The sequence below is a fragment of the Syngnathus leptorhynchus genome, chromosome 4 (assembly GCF_054491065.1).
Source record: "Syngnathus leptorhynchus isolate UIUO chromosome 4, UIUO_Slep, whole genome shotgun sequence".
Taxonomy (NCBI): Eukaryota; Metazoa; Chordata; class Actinopteri; order Syngnathiformes; family Syngnathidae; genus Syngnathus; species Syngnathus leptorhynchus.
In genome coordinates, this window is record NC_141198.1 from 18,459,246 (window position 1) to 18,479,211 (window position 19,966).

Here is a 19,966-nt window from a genome sequence, read left to right on the forward strand (position 1 = left end):
TTTGACCGGAAGTATCACAGAGAGTGTTGTTGTGGCCGAGCGGTTAAGGCGATGGACTAGAAATCCATTGGGGTCTCCCCTCGCAGGTTCGAGTCCTGCCAGCAACGAACCAAGTCTTTAGATTCTCGTACTGTAATATGAGATATTTACCACATGCATTTGGACGGTGTGTATCACAGAGGGTGCTGTTGTGGCCGAGCGGTTAAGGCGATGGACTAGAAATGCATTGTGGTCTCCCCTCACAGGATCGAGTCATGCCAGCAACGATCCACATTAGACTCTCGTGGTGTAACATGAGATACTCATCACATGCATTTTGTCGGTGAGTATCACAGAGGGTGTTGTTGTGGCCGAGCGGTTAAGGCGATGGACTTGAAATCCATTGGGGTCTCCCCTCGCAGGTTCAAGTCCTGCCAATAACGATCTAATTCTATAGATTCTGTGCTGTAATATGAGATATTTACCACATGCATTTTGACTGTGCGTGTCACAGAGGGTGTTGTTGTGGCCGAGCGGTTAAGGCGATGGACTAGAAATCCATTGGGGTCTCCCCTCGCAGGTTCGAGTCCTGCCAATAACGATCCATATTATTTAGAATCTCGTGTAACATGAGATACTCATCACATGCATTTTGTCGGTGAGTATCACAGAGGGTGTTGTTGTGGCCGAGCGGTTAAGGCGATGGACTTGAAATCCATTGGGGTCTCCCCTCGCAGGTTCGAGTCCTGCCAGCAACGATCCATATTATTTAGAATCTCGTGGTGTAACATGAGATACTCATCACATGCATTTTGACGGGAGTATCACAGAGAGTGTTGTTGTGGCCGAGCGGTTAAGGCGATGGACTAGAAATGCATTGTGGTCTCCCCTCACAGGATCGAGTCATGCCAGCAACGATCCACATTAGACTCTCGTGGTGTAACATGAGATACTCATCACATGCATTTTGACGGTGAGTATCTCAGAGGGTGTTGTTGTGGCCAAGCGGTTAAGGCGATGGACTTGAAATCCATTGGGGTCTCCCCTCGCAGGTTCGAGTCCTGCCAACAACAATCCAATTTTTTAGAATCTCGTGCTGTAATATGAGATATTTACCACATGCATTTTGGGGAGTAGCAAAGAGAGTGTTGTTGTGGCCGAGCGGTTAAGGCGATGGACTAAAAGTCCATTGGGGTCTCCCCTGGAGATTCCAATTCTGCCAACAATTTAGATTTTGACGGTGCGAGGACAATACCTCAAAGCAGTTGTTGTGGCCGAGTAGTTAGGGTGATAGACTAGACATCCATTGGGGTTCGAATCTTGCCAACCGCGACCCAAGTTTTGGACTAAAATCTTGTGGTTGAATGTGAGATACTCAGCGAGGTAGCGAACAAGAGTGTCCAACTTACCCATGTTTTTGCTAAAGTAAGGACTTGACTGGACAATCAAGTGCAACTGGATGAAACAAGTACAATGAATCACAGGGCACTCGATACCAACTGATGAGACAACGAGGAACACTTGGACAAGGCGCAAAGTGTTGGGATCTGATTGGTTAAGGAAAATGAGCATGGATGGTCACACTACCTAGTGAGGCAGACACACAAAGCAGCACAAGAAAAATGTGAAAGTAAATTCTTGATCATAACCAACTGAACAAAAACTATGAGCATTTCTTTGAATTGATCATAGCAGAAGGACCTTTGTAAGTCACTGAGGTAAGTCTCCATTTCATAGTCATTTCCGCTTAATGCGTAGGTAGGTCATTGCATTGTCAGGGCTTTACATGTGAAAGAATGCCTCACTTGCATGAGGGTAGTCTGTTTTCCAACTGTTTCTGAAGGCAAACTGATTGATGAATAAGAAAAATAGGAAATGTTAAGCTTACGAAAGCAACATTTGCTGCCATTAGCCGTAGAACACACACTGTAATTATGATACGAGGATTTCAGGCAAAATAGATGTTTTTATTTGATATACACGTACATTTCCTTAGGAGCTTGGTCATGGGATGAATGAAAGTTTCCACTGTCATGTAAAACTTGCATTGAGCGTCCTCGCTGGTATCCACATTAGCATGAGTACAGAGTTATTCAATGTCGCATGTGAACATTATGAAATGAAACATGCATAGAGTGAATGCCACTCTGACTAAATAGTTCATCTCGCAAGTGATTAAGCATTATTCTTTACTTTTCCCACCATCTTTCTTTTATTGATTAGGCAGGCTCCTTTTTTTTTTAATTTAAAGATGCATTAGATGCAGATTAATCACCGTGTTCAATATTAATACTGGGGAGGGATGTTATTGTGCTCACTCTGGCATTTATGGATGAATCGCTACTTGCAATCGATCACACCAGTGGAAAGAAATTGTCGATGACCGCTTGCCCGAGTGATGGTGACTGTGAAGATGCAAATTTGGAATAACACCGATTACAAGTGGTGTTTTTTTCTTTTTTCTTTTTCCCCTACATTTGGACATTTGAATGTAAAGTGTTTCTAGTGAGATGTAAACGTATTTGTAGGCAACGGCACTCTTGTCAGAATGGGTGTGAATTTCAGGCATGAGGTGAACAAGGGAAAATGCCTTGTCGCATAAATAGCCCAGTACCTTTTGTAACTGCTGTGTTTAACATTTCTTTCATTTTCAAAATTTCCCCTGCATTTCTTCAGTCTGCCGCCTACGCTCCAGCATTCACATACAATTTCTTCACATTTGAGTTTCAGTCACTACTTGTTTGATAATGCGTGGTGGAAAGGAGGTGTCTATTTGAAGGTAGCGTTGATTTCTATGCAGAGTGGATGTGAAATGGAAAGTACCTCTTTGGGCTATTGTGCTTTTGTCACAGGTGCAGAGCCCATTTATCACTGCATTGTGACATCTTGGCAAGGTGTGTGTGTGTGTTTGTTGAAAATATATGTAAAAAGTGAAATGCTAAACCATCAATAGTACATTATATAATAATATAATAGTATCATATTGACTGATGCTAGCAGTTTTGTAACTTTTTTTTGCTATTCTGGATGCGGTCCATCACATTATCTTTTTGGAGGTGACCACTCCTTTCTGGATAGTCATATTTCCTTACAGGCCAAAGGTGATGACCAGGGAATAACTTTATTGATTTAGCAGCATGGGCATAGCAAGCCAAAAATAAAAAAAAGATTCCCCGCTACGACATTGCAGCATCCTTTCACTCTTTTGGGTCAATTCGGGATCTCTGCGTGAAACAGACTTTGTTTTTTCAACACTGCAACAACAGCATCTGTATCCCGCCATCAATGGCGGCAGTGTTTGGTCAAATCTTGTCTCGTCTTGAAATGGTCTCTGACAGCAACAATTGCTTTCGTTGGGAGAAGTGGATGTCACTTGTTAAACTTCACATCCTGTGCCGACTTTGCGGCGTTCACATAAAGGCAACGCACCACCTGTAATACCTCGAAAGCCGGCGATAAATTCACAAGTACTCGTACCTCAAATCAATTTTCCCCAGTAAAATTCTTTCAAATCCACCCCCAAATAATTTTTCTTTTCTTTTTTTCAATAATATTGGTGCGCCGTTTAGGAGCTGGGGTTGGTGGTTTCAACCATCTCTATTTACATCTTCACAATACTTGCAACCGCTCTCTGCTTTTCAACTTAGTTGCAGCGCAAACAAAAATGTTTTGAGCCTACGGCAAAATCAAACAATTGGCCTCACCGCTCCACAACTTTTGGAGATGTTACATGGAGCGGAGGTTCGAGAAACCATGCCAGAGGCCATGAAACACTAGGCTGCTCGCCAGCGTAAGAAATATGACAACAACACACTACGAGTCCCAAGAATTGTTGTGTACAGCATGCCGAGCCACAAAACAAAACAAAGGTTACATCAGTGTTTGGTATTTCCCATCAGCAGAGGAGCACAATCAATAATCTGTCTGTGTTTTGAGTTGCGATCAATGACGGCCTGTTTCCCGTGTTATTAGAGGAAATGATGTGCAATTAGTTTTTCCGGGATCTTTCAAATGTCAAAACATGCTCATTTGTGCTCATCGAACTTTGCTGAGGAGATGGGAGGCAATGATTACATTTGTTATGGCTGCTGTCTCAAACTTTTTATGAGCCAAGTCGATGACACAAACACACTGGTACATCGAATATAGAATACTTACTGTAATGCTCCCATGTGGAAAAGGACAGCCACAGTTGTTGAACTTTACAAAACATTGGCAGATCACTAGAAGCCAATTGCAATGAGTGCACTCATAAAAGTCCTGCTTTTGGCCACACCTCACACCCAAACCCTCACCCACAGACTTGACCCGCCCCTCAAAGGCACAGACCATAGAAAATGTTTAGTATTTTCTTTTTTTTTTTTTGGGTGTTGAAATTTAAAATTGTGTGTGATAGGAACATAACCTGTCAACATAATTTAACAAATTAACCTGTCAACATAATTTAACAAATTAACCTGTCAACATAATTTAACCAATTCACTTTTATTGATTTTTTTTTTTTTTTTTTTAAAATTGCGCTTATTCAAAATCTTCCTTTTGCATATTTGGTTTTCATCAACATCATGGTAATAGTTGATGTGTCTAGAAAAGAGGTGTCTGCGAATGGGGTAGTTAGCGCATATGCCAAGGCATAAAACCACTGTGCCGCAAAACATTGGTTTTCCATAATAGATCATCAGATGCGCCACGAGGAATTATGCAATTTTAATTTACTGGTTAGACAATTCTTATTTACCTCCAGTAATGTATGTTTGTGATGCCAGTGACAGGCAGAACAATAACGTTCTCTTTTGCAACTTCAGTGATTCACAAAGTATGCTCTATCTACCATCAAAGGCAGACTGAGAAATGTCTTATCCAAGTCTGGTTGGAGCATTAAGGTGGAAAAACATTTGCCAGCACTTGGATGACATGGCAGAGCGTTCGGAATTTGACCGATACATGCAACTTGTTGTTGATCAAAGTGTTTGCCAATTCAAATCTACTACAAAGGGTGTCACAAAAAGAGACAAAAGAGTAGTGAGATGATTTATATTTAAGAGTACAATGGATATACACGTGCACACATACAAATTTCCCATTGCCGCTAAATAACGTGCAAATAGTTTGTAAAGATTGTTACACTGTTGTTTGTACATATGTTATTTGACAATCAAAAGCCCATTTTGATATAATATTTCTCTTTTGAACTGAGTTTCATGTCTCCTCTATGGAATTTCTTGTTATTTTCTTCAAGACACGAATTATAAAGACACGCTTTGGTGTTTACCGGAGTGTTGTTGTCAAATGATCGGACGTTGTGTCACACCGGATGAAAGCAAGTCGTCGTATTATTGAATCCTGTTTGTCTTCAGAAACAAGCGGCCGCTTTGAACAGCACATCTCTTTGAATTGGAATGTCCGCTGTGGCGTATTGACACACGGAAATGTACCGTAGGCCGATAAACAAATGAAAATGATGATGTCTACAAGAACCGATCGGGCTCATCAGCACCGCCGTCCGTCCTCTTGATCTATCATTGGGTGACCTTTACGTACGTTATCCGCCATCATTTCCCCATAAAGCTGAGATTTATGACCCCCGCTGAATGCCAGGGTCCTAAAACACTCCTCTACTTTTTTTTTTTTTTTTTCCCTTGTCCTTCCTTCACTCTCACTTTGTTTCATTCCTGCACCCACCACGCCACGCGTACACGCGCACACACGCACGGGCTTGCGAAGCGCAGGAGAAGGTCAAAGTCGTTAGCGACTCGTAATAGACAATGTAAATTAGAAGGCGAGTATTAAAAGGAGATTCAACTCGACGTCAGCAGATAATGTCTCACGTCGTCGCTTTTATGGTGGCATCTGCGTCACTTTCTTTCCCTGTGTACTCGCGTGCAATAAATAAAGCACATTTTGTTTGATGATAATGATGCAAATGAAGTCTCTTATGTTGTCGTTTTAAGATGCGACACGGAATGCAGATGGCTGGGCTTTATTTTGCAAGTGGTCTTGCCGTTGGGTTTGGCTAGAGTTTGAAAAGAATGCCAAAATCGCCTGTACTGGTTTTAAGTGGATGTTTCTCATGATGTTGGAAGATGAGTGTCGAATCGTTGAAAATCTGAACCTCAGAACTGGGGCAGACGAGCCAAGCACGAAGCAGGCGTCCAGATTATGTCATTTGGACTCAGTTGCACATCTGCCTCGGTCAAATTGACCTCCCGTAAAAGCATTTATGATTCTTGAGAGATTTTTTTTTTTTTTTTTTCATCAAAGTCCAAATTAAATTGCAAATGTGGCTTCAAAAGTCTCACTCCCCGTCACTCCCCCCCGCCATTTATAACGAGTGGCACTTTTTAAATCCCGAGCGCCGCCTGGGTCTTGTAAGGACGGACTTTCAGACCTGGCCGCATGACAAGTGGCGCTTCCGAGTTCTATTCACGATTGGATAGTTAGCATTCTTCTTAGCTCCCGAATGCTAATGTTGCGGTCCACACCTCATTAACGCTCGGTCGCCTCGTTCGGATGATAATTGACACGTGTTCCCGTGATCCGCCGCCCCGCGCCGGTTCTACATTACCTTGATTAATGAAGGACAGAGAGGGAATGCCGTTAACATGCATATTGACGCCACGTCGCCTACATCAGGCAGCCTTCAGGCCTACCCCCGAGTAAAAAGTCATTTGCTGTAATTAGCGCTGATGGCGAGGCAGGAAGGAAAGAAACGCTGAGTGCTTTCAAGGGCAATGTGGTCCAAAAGAAAAATGTGAGCAATACGTGATTGCAAATTGGACCAAACCTGTGCCGACACGTCGGAGTGGTTTGACTCTCTGGTGGAATTTGTCATGCCCGTTTGGTTCATCAGCGTACTCGGTTGTTTGTCTTCACGAGCCCCGCAGTTAGCCGGTGACCTGTCCAGGTCAAGTGATAAGCACGAGGGCGATTAGAAAAACAACCTTTGATAATAGACAAGACTGTTGAGTCATGTGCTATGAAGAAAGGTAGAATTCCTAGCCGGGGAGAAAAGGAGACTTAGTAATATTCTTTGCCGCCCAGCTGCAGTTGAGTAAATAAAGCCCACAGCCGGACTGGCGCAACAAAATATTCAGATTGGTACTTCAAGTAAGTAAGTGAGTAAGTAAGTAAGTAGCGTTGTTCTGCTTCACTTTGCATATTAAGCTGTCACACATGCCAACATGCAGTCAGGCATTAGCATACAAGCCTCATAAATCACATCTTTGCTGAAGACTGATTCTAATTAAATCCCGTCTAAAACCAAAGGATTACTTTCTAACAGGCTCTCTGCCGTCACTTCTTCCTCTCGATGATCTGTCGCTGTGTAAATGACACGCATTATCTTTTTATTAGCTAGCGAGACCCACGGCGTGCGCATAAAACGCCATCTTGACGTTGATAAATATACAACATGATGGCCACGTCACATGAATTAATCTCCATTTTCGGGATTGGCCCTCCGATTCATTAATCCACGTAATTACCGCAGATTTCACGGACTATCTGATCTTGCTCGTTGGGTGCTTCTCTCTCTCTCTCTCTCTCGCCTGGAAATTATGGATCTCTGCATAATGGATGAGTCTGTCTAAGGAGACAGAATAAAGGCTCTTAGCTGTGTGATAAATTTTGTACATTATCAAGTTACATACTGCATGAGGGAGGGAGGCTGTTGTACATGCAAAACACGACCACCATCACAGAGCGGAGTGAACTCAAGGTGGGACATGTTTTGATCATTTTGTATTGATGCACAAACTCATTAAAAAAGATGGGGTGAAAAAGCTTTGATGTTTTGCTTATTTGCTATCTCAGGCCAAGGTTAACAAGCAAAATACAGAGCTTATCGACAAATGCAAAGCTAAGCGTTCGCAACGCCGACGTGAAAACGACCATTTTTTGTTGTTGTTGTTGCTTTAATTCGATTTTTAAACGGTTGTTTTTTTTTTTAAATTGTCGATTATCAGTCTTTCGTCATCTGACGTTTGGGTCTGCCGACACTAAATTGATTTATTGTCAGAAAAAAAATGGTCGTGTTTGCCCGCTTGAATTTTGAGCATCTCTGGCATCAAAGAGTTTGGTACCTTCGATACGATTTCTATCTTATGATAGAAATTACGTCACGAGGGCTTTCGGAGATTCTCGTCGGTCGATGTCATTCAGGTGATTGTATCTAGCTCAATAAAGCAGTTAATTAAAGTTTAAACTTCCAACCAAGGTTCTTGTTATGTCAACAGATGGGAATGAAGTGTCATCTGTTCCACCTGGGAAAGGCACTTAGCGTCTTGGTCTGAAAGTATCATAAGATTCCCATAACTCCCGTGACAATGAAATGTGAAGAATAATTAGTCGTTGTGGGGCGGAAGGGCTTTTTAATTTTTAAATGACATATTTTCACAGCAGAACTTCTTGCCCTTCCCTAAAATCATTGCTATTTTCCCCCCAACATCTGGTCGTTCTTCAGAGCCTTTCCTCCTTGTGCTTTGGGATATTTCACACCTCCAAAGTACATCTGCGTGTATCCCCCTCGAGCCGCATGGGATTACGCACACGGCATTGCACCGCGCGAGTCCGAGTGTTTCTTTTGCACTCTGTGATCGATTGGTCGTAAAATAGGAGTGAAGTAGCCACTCCAAACGTCCCAAAGATCCCTCCCTCAACCATTTGCACGTTGACTCTTTTTAAGACTTAGCTGGTCACCGAGTCCTTGTGTGACTCTCAAGGTGAGTCAGTTCTGCTCCAGAGCATTTTATTATTATTTTTTACTGAGTGAGAATGTTCGATGAAAGTCCACTTGCGATTCATGGCAGTGAAGAGTCGGCTAAACCCGAGTCAGTCCCCCAGAAAAATAGAGATAGCCAATCAAGGCAATATATTTCATACTGAAAAACAATCAAGCTGGGAAAAATTACAACTGGAAAAACAAACAAACAAACAAATAGATGAATAAATATTACTTTATAGACTTTAAAATATTTCATCTGATGAAAGTGTCTTCAGTCCGCATTGCTTAATTTGCAACTCTGAAGTGTATAGTGTGTTTTGACGGGCTATTTGTGTGTTTTCACATTGCAGCTAAATCCCCGTGTCCAATGTGGATTCAGGCTGCTACTTTATATCCTTTTCTGACAAATATACAAAACAACAGTTTGACTTAATGCGTTTTATAAAAGCCGAGAGAAGTAGGACGTTTTGACATCCTCTTGGCTAAAGGCACGGGAAACACGTTGAGCCATTAAATGCCCAAAAAAGAAATCAACACTGATACTAAAAAACATTTAGCATTGCAATTTCGGACTTGACTTTGTTCCGACTTCATCGTATGACTATTGTAATATGACTTTGTGACTTTCCCACGCAACTCCCTCCCTCCCTCAGCAGCTTTTTAATGACTTTCTGAGGCTAAAGTGACCCCGCCCCCTAATTGCCAAACGTTATCTTCCTAACCTTAGCGACATTAACCTTAGCCCAACCCTAAACCTAGCACGCCGCCTCCCTCATCCATGCCGGTCACCAAAAGGAGCAATTTTATCACCAGAAAAATGCTTTTCTTTTCTTCATTTGTTTCTATTTTCCATACAGCAAATCATTGTAGTGCAGATGCCATCGTCAAATGTTATGCTCTGTTTTGCCGATGCTGACGATGTAGAATGTAAACCACTGTTTTCCAACAATAAACTCCAAGAACGACGCGTCGCTCGTTATGATATTTTTATGCAAATGTCAGAGGTCTGCTACTTGAGCGTACGTCGCCATAGAAACAGCATCTACAGCTGGCTCGTCTTTAGCGCTTTGGTCGGCGTTTTATGGAACACTGCAAGTTGTTTAATATGCTTGATTTACTACTTACTATAGTTTGGTGGCCATTTTGGAAAATGATCATTTTTATTATGGGATAAATTGTCAGGACGTTTAAGTTGCGCCGCGCAATTTGTCACTTAATGCATCACGCGGGTAGCTGAACGAGGACATCAACATGCCGCCGGGCTGATGGATTTGTTTAATCACACTGTACATCACGTACGCGATAGTGCTGCGGGCGTCATGCATTATTCTAATAATCGCAAATGTGAAACGCTGTGAGACTCTCAAGGCGATTGGTACAAAGTTTGTTGGGAAGGTTGAACCTGTGTTGTTCCTGTTACTTAACATTTGACACTGGTTGTGTGTCAACAATGTTGCCACATAGCAATATTCCAACTCTACCTTCTTTGTTGGAACTCTTACCAAACATGATGACCATGAACATCAACATTTTGAAGCGGTGGCTCTGACGCTGAGGAGGTTGGCAGCTCTTTCATCCTGTGGCTGACTCATGTTCCATAAATTCATAAATATGCAGCAACGCTTTCCTGTTGACCCGACTGTGATGAAGCTGACACCATAGTTGTATATGCACACACACATTTACAAACGCGGCAACAATCATTGCAGGGCAATTAATTACATTTTTTTTCTCCCCCATTTCCTTTTTTTTTTTTTTTTTTTTAATGAAAACAGAAGTGCTCTGCATCATACTATGGGCAATTTCTAATATTTGTCCCTCTCATTTTGCAAGTGCAATACTGCAATGATTTGGCCAATTTATGTTCACCGGAACCTTTCAATAATGAACATTTTGAAAATTGAGTGAGAAGCATATGAAGTTGACAACAATTAAGTGTGATGCCATGTGGGCCCTCAATTCAACGAGAGTGATTGAGGCACAGAGAGAGAGTAACTGGCTTTCCGAGGAAGATGCATTTTTATGTCGCAGACACAGCTAGCTAGCTAGCTAGCTAGCTAGCTGTGGCAGAAATGGGCCTGTACAGACAGTGACGGTATATGTTCTCTATATTCTATACGTGCACTTATACCGTGGATCAAGCCTCACAGTTCTTGTTCGTGAATGTCAGTGTGTCTTCGGGATGACACAGCAATTGCCGTTGCTAAATCCCACCCCCAGCCGTGTTTGACCTGGAGGTGCGAGGAGAGAGGAAGCAGGCAGGGGGGCTGGCGGTTGGGGGGGGGGGACGCCGCTCGGCAGGCGGTCTCCGTGCCTGCACCCTCGCTGATAAGTGGCGCCGCTTGAGAGGGGAAGACCAGGGTAGGGAGCGCAGAATGTGTTTTTACCCAATGGCGTTAGATCGGTTTTCCAACCGGGGCTCCGAAAAGAATTTGCGATACATTTTGTTGAATCGTTCACCGGCCAATCGAGGGAATGGTTGTACTGGTTGAACAAAAGAGCTTATTGAAGCACTGTGGTCATTTGACCAATTTCAGAAGTAGCTGCTTTCAAATGACCTTTCTTGTATTGGCACACGCTCACACACAAATAGTCACTTTTTACCATCTCATTACAAAGCCAGCAAACATAGAAGCAAAGAAAATAGTTGCAGCTTCATGGCCTGGAGCTCCAACATGAATAGAGCTGCGTACGCAAACGGCATTTGCGAAGAGAGGCAGATTGTGAGCCCAATGAAACAAATTGCCAGGCAGCTGTCGTCAAAAGTTTGCCCGTGGCTTTTGAGCAAAACCCTTTACGCGCGTACGCACACACGCGGCGGAGTCTTTTCTGTTTCTTGTTTTGATTCTTTTCAATGGCGGGCGCATTTCATCTGTCTGTTTGCGAAGCGTTCTCCTCCGATTCGTCATGCTATGTGGAAGATGACACGTAATCGGTGGATAGAGACCAAAGGGATTCGGTTACCTTCCGTTCATGTTTAGATGGTTATGTTTAACAGAAGTGAGTCAGAGGAAAAAAAACATAATGACAGTATGAAATGGCTGTATATTGACAAGATAGAGAAAAATATTTTTGGAGCGAGAAGACTTGTTTTAAAGACGCGAGTGCATGATTTGATTCTGCCTAAATAAGAAAATAATACATTTTCTTGTCCGTGAGAGCAGCCTTGCATTTTGTACTAACAGTAGACTTTTGACAATGGACTTGGGAAGACCAGAGAATAATGCATTACAGTAGTCCAGGCGCGACGTGATAAATGCATGTCGAATAATTTCCGTATCACCGGTCGAGAGGATTGGGCGAATCTTAGCAATATTACAAAGGTGAAAAAATGCTATTCTGGTTAAATTTCCTTTTTCAGTATTCCAACCCATGTCCTCAAAATTCGAGAGTCTTGAAATAGTAATGTGGTTTACAATTATTCTTTTGGGTTGTGAGGCGGAAACAAGGGGTCAATTCACTCAAATTCACAAAGTTGACAACGATAAAAGACTTAGACTCAACTTTCTCCGTGTTACCCCCAAAAAATATCATTTGGATGAACAATCTTCTACATAGCGATGTGTTAACGATTCCAGGAAATGTCTCCTGGTAATTATCAACTTAACATTGGCGTGTGCTCTATTCCATTTGTTAAGCGCTGTCTTTGCATACAAATGTTTGATTGAGCGTTGTTAAGGTGATTCATGTGCGGTGATGACTGACAAATCCATCATCGCGCTGCGGTGCGCTGCGGTGCGCTGTGGTGCGGTGCCGCCGCTAATGAACACAAAGGAATCGCAACATTAAAACCGTCAGCGCCGACAGTGAAGTGTTCAAAGAGACCATCGCTTGTTCATCCATCCGTTTCCGTTGTCCGCCTCGCTTTGTGTGATCACAGCCCGCTTGTCACTCGCGTCTTTTTCAACGACTCGCTCCAAAAGTGACTCACAGGCCAGGCGGCGTCTTTAATGTGACACAAAACCAATTAACAGCCGCCGGCATAACAATTTGGGACGAGAACAATACGCTTGATTCAAAAAAATAAGAACAAATCTTGCTACCATCGGAAACATTTGCAAAGCGCATTCACGACGACCCCTCGAAACGATTGCTCAACTTTGACTTGAATTTGTGTTATTTTAGATTGCAAGGAGCAATCAGATGTATTCATTTGTCATGTAAAAAAAAAAAAACCACACTTGATTAATTCATGCAAATGTTCAGTCAAACTTGACTACATACTGATCAAAGATGTTTTTTGTTGAGCAGTGCCTGACTTCACAATTGATTACCCGTTACCTGTAGGGGGAGCTCACTGTAGCTCATTATGTAGCTCATCGTTTTCCCACATATCTGATATACATATAAACATAGAGCAGAGCAATAAGGATGTCACAGTGAGGGATGGTCACCACGGCAACACAGGAAGTCTATATGGAGGAGAAGATGGCAAAGATTGAGAAACGGACGTCGCCTTGATTCATTCCACCTCGTGCGTTGCGGAGACATTCGGCGTCCCAGGACGAATAGGCCTTTCGATGAGCTATTTATTTGTGGCGATGGTTGGAATGGTTAACACGAGTCGCCGGGCTAACATTTCTTTGTACCTGCTCCCTAATCTGCGCGTGTCTAACGGAGATACCGGAGCATGCATCATCCATCGCACTGGCGGTGGTGCAAACAGAGCCCCGCTAACAGGAGGATCAAAGCAAATGTTCAATGTCATGCTAAACATCGTGCATCGAGTGTGAGCCACAATCACATCTCCATCAGTCAAATGAAAGCAAGCAAGTCTCACCAGTTGCAAATGAGAACACATCTAAGACTTGTTCCAGAATCGCTCATTCTGGCTACACGTCGGCATAACTTCAAAACCGGACCCTCCCCCTGTCAGAAATCTTTCCTTTGACATCTGAACCCTGTGATATAATCATTCAAAACTTCAAAGCGCTAGCTACCCTTGACTATCAATCCATATGAAGCAATGCTATTTTGAGTGCCTCGCCTGGTTTGTGTGGCATAGTAGAGGAGAAAGAGCGCTCACGTAACGTGCTTTCATTAAGCCAACCAGTCCTGGCCCGCTGATGATCTTAAATGCACGCCGGTGGAGCTGCAACGCGACAACATCTTCATCAACTATTTATTTATTCAGTGGCTTGAAGGTCACGCCGAGCCTCCTCTTCAACTCAAACTTTTTTCATTGTTGTTAATCCGGAGAGACAACATGGCAACATGACCGCGGGCCTTCAGTGGAACCATTCGGCCTCTCGGCAACACTATATTTATCCCGTCATCATCCACCGGGCCTTTTATCAATCTGCCTGTCTCTTTAGACGTACGCGTTAGCTGTGCGTCCTTTCATTTGTGCAATTAGCCACCCAGGTGCAGGCGCAAGTCCAACCAGGGGCGTGCAGAAAGAGGGGAGGTGGAGAGGGCGTCGGCCTTCTGACATCATCTCAGAGGTAAATAAGGGACTCGAAAAAAAAAAAAAAGGGCGCCCACCCCCCCGTCACTATGTAACGTCAAGCCGGGTGTCAGTAGTGGACACTGAATGTCACTCTGCATTATTCCTCTGGAGGGACACAAGGACACAAACTGTCAGCAGTCAATGAGCACCACACCCTCGGTGGCCCTCCATTTATGCTTTGTGCTACGCCGTGTGTAATTCTCAATGCGTGCGTGCGGATGTCTCCGAGCAATGACAAGTCAACCCGTGCAGCTGGTCGCACACTGACAGTTGTGAACGCTCCCCGAGGACGAACACACTATGGTGGAAGTGACAAATCGTGACCCTCTACTTCACTATTAGCTTTGAGCTTCATTTTTAGATTTGGCTTTTCTTTCTTTTTTATTATTAGGCTTTCTTGGAAGGGTTGTTTAACATTAGAATGTTATTCTTTTCATTTGACAAATTATTTGGTCGGCATGTCTGAAGAAGCACCGATTGCTTGAGTGTTTGTGTATGCAGTTTAGGGACTTCTCAAAATGATCTCATTCGTGCTGCTTGGAAATTTGGGAATTTTATAATATTTTATTCCAGTAACCGGGGCTCCGGGCCATGTTGCCAAAACTGCTGTACAAACTTGATGTGATTATCTTCATGATTAGTCTGCTTTTCAGATCAAATTAAGCATTGCCTCCTGGTCATCAGACATTGGTAATGGATTTCAAATTTTGAAATAAAATTGGTCCCCACTTTTCTGATGAAAATGTTTTAGCAAAAAAAAAAAAAAAAATCAGTCTTGGGGAAAATGAATTATAGAGTGGCGCAATCTCTTTACTTGCTCTTTTAGGAGTGCTAAAAAAAGTTAAAGCTCCTCTTTTCTCGCACCATCTGCTAGCCCGCACCCACACCCACTCTCCGAGCGCCCTTTGCAATCTGCTCTCGCACAAACGCGCTTATGAATAACTATGCGCCACACGACCAAAAACACCTTCACTCACAAAAGAAAAACAACAACACAGGAGAGCTGCTATGCTAAAATTACTTTCCCAAATAGCAACGCCCTCTTGTAATTATTTATTCTTGAGAAAAAAAAAGGCTCGAGTCACATGTCGAGCATTTTGGTTTTAGAAAAGTGGCATTTTGGGCCAATTGCAGTGACTTTTTCTATCCCCGCTGAAATTAGGTGAACATGTCTGGACAATCAACAGGTCGGTCTAGCAACTAGCTCTTCATGACCGTGGCCCCGCCCCCTGACCCGCTCATCCAATCACAAATCGTCTTATAAAAGTCTTGTCCAGGTAACACAACAACTGCAGGATTTGAGCGACATGAGCTCCTCCTGGCAAACGTTTGTTTTGTTCTCAGCCTCCGGGTTCTGAACATCTCCGATAACACCGCTGAATAACCCTGGCATCCAATGTATTTCTGCCTCGGGTCATTGATTCAACTCCAAAAATATTTTCAATATACTTCAGGTTTTCATTCATTTGGATCAAATATGTTGGACAATGCCGTTCAGCTGGAATCCAAAGTTTTGGAGGAGACATTTCGAATCAGTTTGAACATTTCGGCTTAGCCAGACATGACTAAGGATTCGCATTTGCAAGCATAAAGCAGAGAAGGTGTTGCGGTGTGACGTTTTGACAGCTTTATTCATTTTCCTTTTAGAGCTCTCCGGGGAAATGCAAGCCTCCGCTGATATGCATCGGTGACTTCCCTCATATGCGAGACATTCGTGATGCCAGAACGCTTGGCAGGGGCCACAGGGCATCGGCCCACCCTGCCAGAATCAATGACGGGGTGGTGGTGATGGGGAGGGGGGTAATATTGTCAATATTCATAAGTGCGCAAAGTAGATTCCTCCAGACAATTCCATGAAAACATCCCATTTGAGTGAATTTCCAGAACAATTTGAAAGAACGATAGCAGCAGTTTCCAAATTCCAAACTTACGCTGCTTCTAAGTGAAAGTAGATGAAGCAATTGACCTGTTAGTGCTCACTAGCCTTGATGTGTTTCTTTTTGTGTGTTTAGATCATGATCATAATCATATCTACATTTTTTCCTCACAGGTTCAGGGTTCGAATGGGTTTCCTTTTTGAAGTTTGCATATTCTCCAGAAGATTCTGTGGGTTTTCTCCAGCTGCTCCATCTTCCTGCGTGTTAAGTCAAGAAGTTTAAAAGGTAAATGTGAACAAATGGCTATTGATCTCTGCTCTCTGATTGGCTGGCGACCAATCAATCACAAGGAGAAGAGGACCCAACTAAATGCTCAGATGGAGATTTCATCCAAATAGATGAACACGTGATGTTATTTTAGGAAATACGTTCCTTCTGTGATTTTTGTTTCTCGAAGGGGCAAAGCAAAGTGAAGGACGCCTTGTTGGTATCCCGTGGCGGTCGGCACTCCTCAGGGTTTGACTCGTTTCTTTGGGTGGCCTCTTACCTCCCTTTCCCCTCGCTCTCCTCATTTGTTTGGCTTGGATGCGGCGGCATTAGTATTCCCCGTGTGCTCATTGTCGAGTGGCGACTGGTGAGAAGAGCGGATGGATGGATGGATGGATGGATGGATGGATGGATGGATGGCGTGCAATTTGTAAAGCGTATATAACTGCAAATAGAAAGTTGACGTACGCCTCGGCTCCGCGTCACGTAATCCGAGGGATCGCCTCACATCCCGAGTTTGATTTGCAAAAATACAGGCCATTGTCAGCACAAGCATTTAATATTGATGACGCGGCGCGGGCGGGCCCCTGAGGTGGCGAGTCAATATCCCCTTGTTCGCCAGTGTCAGAACGTGTGGATGTTCCCTTTTAGCTTTTTAATCTGGCTTTCTACTTCTTCCCTGTCCTTGTCTTAAAAATACTCTTTTAGTAGAAATCACAGAAAGGTGGCGCTTTACAGTTGAGTCCAGTCTGGCTTCATCTGTGTCCCCGATATCCCCGAGGCCGGCCTGACCTTCACTTAGATCAGACGATGCCCCTGAGGAAGACCTGACACCAGAGTTAGGAAAGGTTAGGTGATGAGTTTTGACTTTTTTTTAGGCACTTGGAGTCTGTGCTAATACCTTTAACAAAGACAAAGTCAATTCAACAAAAATAATCTTTGGGAATTGATAGTACCTTGTTGAGTCTACGTGAGTGATGATGTGATGGTTACATCAATTACTGCTGTAAAGTTCTTGCTAAAACTTGAATCCCTCCATTCGGTTTACACTGGAATTGACGGTTGGATTATTTTGCTCGTCTTCAAAGCGCTAAATAGATTTCGTCAATAATAAATGTCGAGCGTGCTTAGAAGCTCCGAAGTGTCCCCGGTGCGGCGCATTAAAATTCTGCAGCTCTCCTTCGGATTTTAAAGCTTCTAGTCACTCTATTATCCTCCATTTCCTCCGCCAGTTTAGATGTGCTTGAAAAGTTCTTTTTTTGGAATAGTTGTGTAGACTCTTGAATATGGATTTTTCTTTTCTTTTTTTTCCTGTCCACTGATCTCTTTTTTTTTTTTTCCATAGGCCGAACGGTTAATGATCATCCAAATCAGCATTCACATCACTGTCACAACACCAAGCAAATATTACCATCTATGAGGAGAGGAAATAAATATGGATGAATATCTATTGAATTTCAAATCATTTTTCTTTGTTTCCTTTTTTCAAATCTTGTTTTGAAATGTAAAGATGATGTCACTCCCCGTCTGATTTGTGTGCTGTGCTGGTTGTTTGTTTTGTTCCAAGTGAGACTTTTCAGGGGCAATTTTGCATCAAACCAATCACCATTTGGTGTTTTCCTATATTACATTTTATTTCCTTTTAATGTACAACTCTACGGTGAACTAATCCAAGAGAAGCTATTCCCAAATTCATTCTGTTCTAGGTTTGAACAAATTTACAAAAGCACAAAACACTCATTCAATTTTATCCAATGAAAGAAAAACATCACTAATGGTCATACTTGACTCGGTGTCAGAATGAGATACTAAATTTAGTAAAATAACACAAAGGGGTATGTTCCAAGTAAAGCCATACGAAATGAATGTCGACTTGAAGATGAAGTAGTTCTGTGGCATGGAAAATGTATTGTCAGCGTTGCTTGGAAACAGAGACGTGTAACTTGAGATGTTAGCTCTCCAAGGTCCTTACTGTAAAATTCACTTGCAGATGAAATAGTAAATGGATATAACTGTAGTACATGCTCAGTAATGGTATCACAAAAAATCTAGGAATGCCATGCGTGGTTTTTAATCATACTAGGTTCTTGAGATTTTTTGGGCCACTCCTGACTGACGTGTCTGCAAAATTCCATGCATCTTTTTGAACCTGGCTTCAAAAGACGTTTCACTCGGGAGTTTTCCATTTTCTGGTGGCGAGTCTGACGAATGTTTACGCATTGTCCATCCAGACGGGTGAAGTTTAACACCAGATATGTACAATGAAAATGATGAAGCTTTTTTTTTTTTTTCCCCCCCGAAACAAATGATATTCTGAGGTCAACTCCAGGTCTACCGTTTAAAAATGAGTACAGGTTGTAGGAAATGACCTGCTCACCCAGCAATTGGCTGGAGGCTAAAACTATGGCAACCAAGATGAGATCGAAAAGAACAGCAAAACCTTTCTCTCCCTGGAACAACAAAAGCAAAAGATAGTCACGGTAATTAGCTTATAACGGCGACGGTGCTTTTACCGAGACCAACAAAAAGGAACATGAGAGCGGAGGCTTTCATATTTTTTTGCTCTTTGTGGCGCTCTTGAAGGCGCGAGCTGAGCATCTCGTCTGACAAGCGGGCTGTTTTTCTTCCTCCCTATCGGTGCAAGCAGACCTTTCTTCTCCTTTTACCCACGCTCACACATACTAGGCTTGGCGGGGTGGGGGATTTTTTGAATCAAAGACACAGTATTGCATATAAACTTCAGTGAGACGGACTAATATTAGTTTAGCGCTGAATATGTGACTGTGTGGGAACCATATCTCTCAAGCTGATAACTTTCCAGTCTATTAGGGTATGTCGAGCTGAAGCGACTCCCCAATAAATCGGATCTGTGTTGGATTAATATCAACTGGAGACGCACACAAACCAGCCGTTGGCAGATCGATCCGAGTAGCCATCATCTTGTGCTGTGCCATACTGCAAGGGTTTGATATCCGTTCGAAATAAAAGACAGCTTTAAAGCTTTACAATGGCGCATGACAAACATTCAAATGTTGCAACGCGCCTTCAATCACGACAGTCGTGTCGTAAAAAAAAAAGAAAACAAAGAGAGGGGGGAGTCTGCAAAAGTCATTAGGCCTATCTGCTCGTCCAAACATCTCCCTCTGAAGGCCGCTTGATTGTGGGCATGAGGAATGAGTTTGTCAAGGTTGGGCACGCCCACACACACACACACACACACACACACACACACACACACACACACACACACACACACACACACACAGAGCGTGGGTCGACAGTTAACGCCGCAGAGTGCCAGAAAGAGCGATAAAGGAATGAGTGACCGCGCCACCTGCTGCTTAACTTCTAAGATGAATCAACACGTGAGTGCTTACGGTTGACGATCACAATGGACAAGATCTTTGCTCCGGTTGGGCTCCAAAAACTCAATGTCCCTTAAGGTTGTCTCATTCCAAAGGACATTGAAGGTGGACCTTGACGAGGTCTTATTTTCTATCTGGCATTGTGGTTCTTTCTTTGGATGGTTTCCATGGCAACAGGCATGATTAATGCTGGAAGGAGTTACGGATGCCTGGATGGTGACTCAGCTTCCATGGGATGGTTTGATTACAAAGACGAATTGTGAAACAAAACAAAACTGTTTTTGTGGGACAGGGGAGCAGCTTTTAG

At 43.0% G+C, this 19,966-nt stretch overlaps 1 protein-coding gene and 5 non-coding genes across 10 annotated transcripts in view; all 6 read left to right on the forward strand.

Annotated features, from left to right (window-relative positions):
• Nucleotides 1-25: 25 nt before the first annotated feature.
• trnas-aga (transfer RNA serine (anticodon AGA)) lies at nt 26-107 on the forward strand. The gene has a single exon. It is a non-coding gene; the product is annotated as a tRNA-Ser (tRNA).
• Nucleotides 108-340: 233 nt separating this feature from the next.
• Nucleotides 341-422, forward strand: trnas-uga (transfer RNA serine (anticodon UGA)). The gene has a single exon. It is a non-coding gene; the product is annotated as a tRNA-Ser (tRNA).
• Nucleotides 423-498: 76 nt separating this feature from the next.
• trnas-aga (transfer RNA serine (anticodon AGA)) lies at nt 499-580 on the forward strand. Its single transcript has one exon. It is a non-coding gene; the product is annotated as a tRNA-Ser (tRNA).
• A 75-nt stretch (nt 581-655) lies between these two features.
• Nucleotides 656-737, forward strand: trnas-uga (transfer RNA serine (anticodon UGA)). The gene has a single exon. It is a non-coding gene; the product is annotated as a tRNA-Ser (tRNA).
• Nucleotides 738-970: 233 nt separating this feature from the next.
• trnas-uga (transfer RNA serine (anticodon UGA)) lies at nt 971-1,052 on the forward strand. The gene has a single exon. It is a non-coding gene; the product is annotated as a tRNA-Ser (tRNA).
• A 448-nt stretch (nt 1,053-1,500) lies between these two features.
• LOC147058669 (netrin receptor UNC5C-like) overlaps nt 1,501-19,966 on the forward strand; it is a 132,958-nt gene continuing 114,492 nt past the window's right edge. For all 5 annotated transcript variants that reach the window (XM_085910126.1, XM_085910129.1, XM_085910128.1 and 2 more), the window contains exons 1-2: nt 1,501-1,697; nt 16,201-16,312. The gene's annotated coding sequence lies outside the window, so the exon portion shown is untranslated. The remainder of the gene's footprint in view (nt 1,698-16,200; nt 16,313-19,966) is intronic.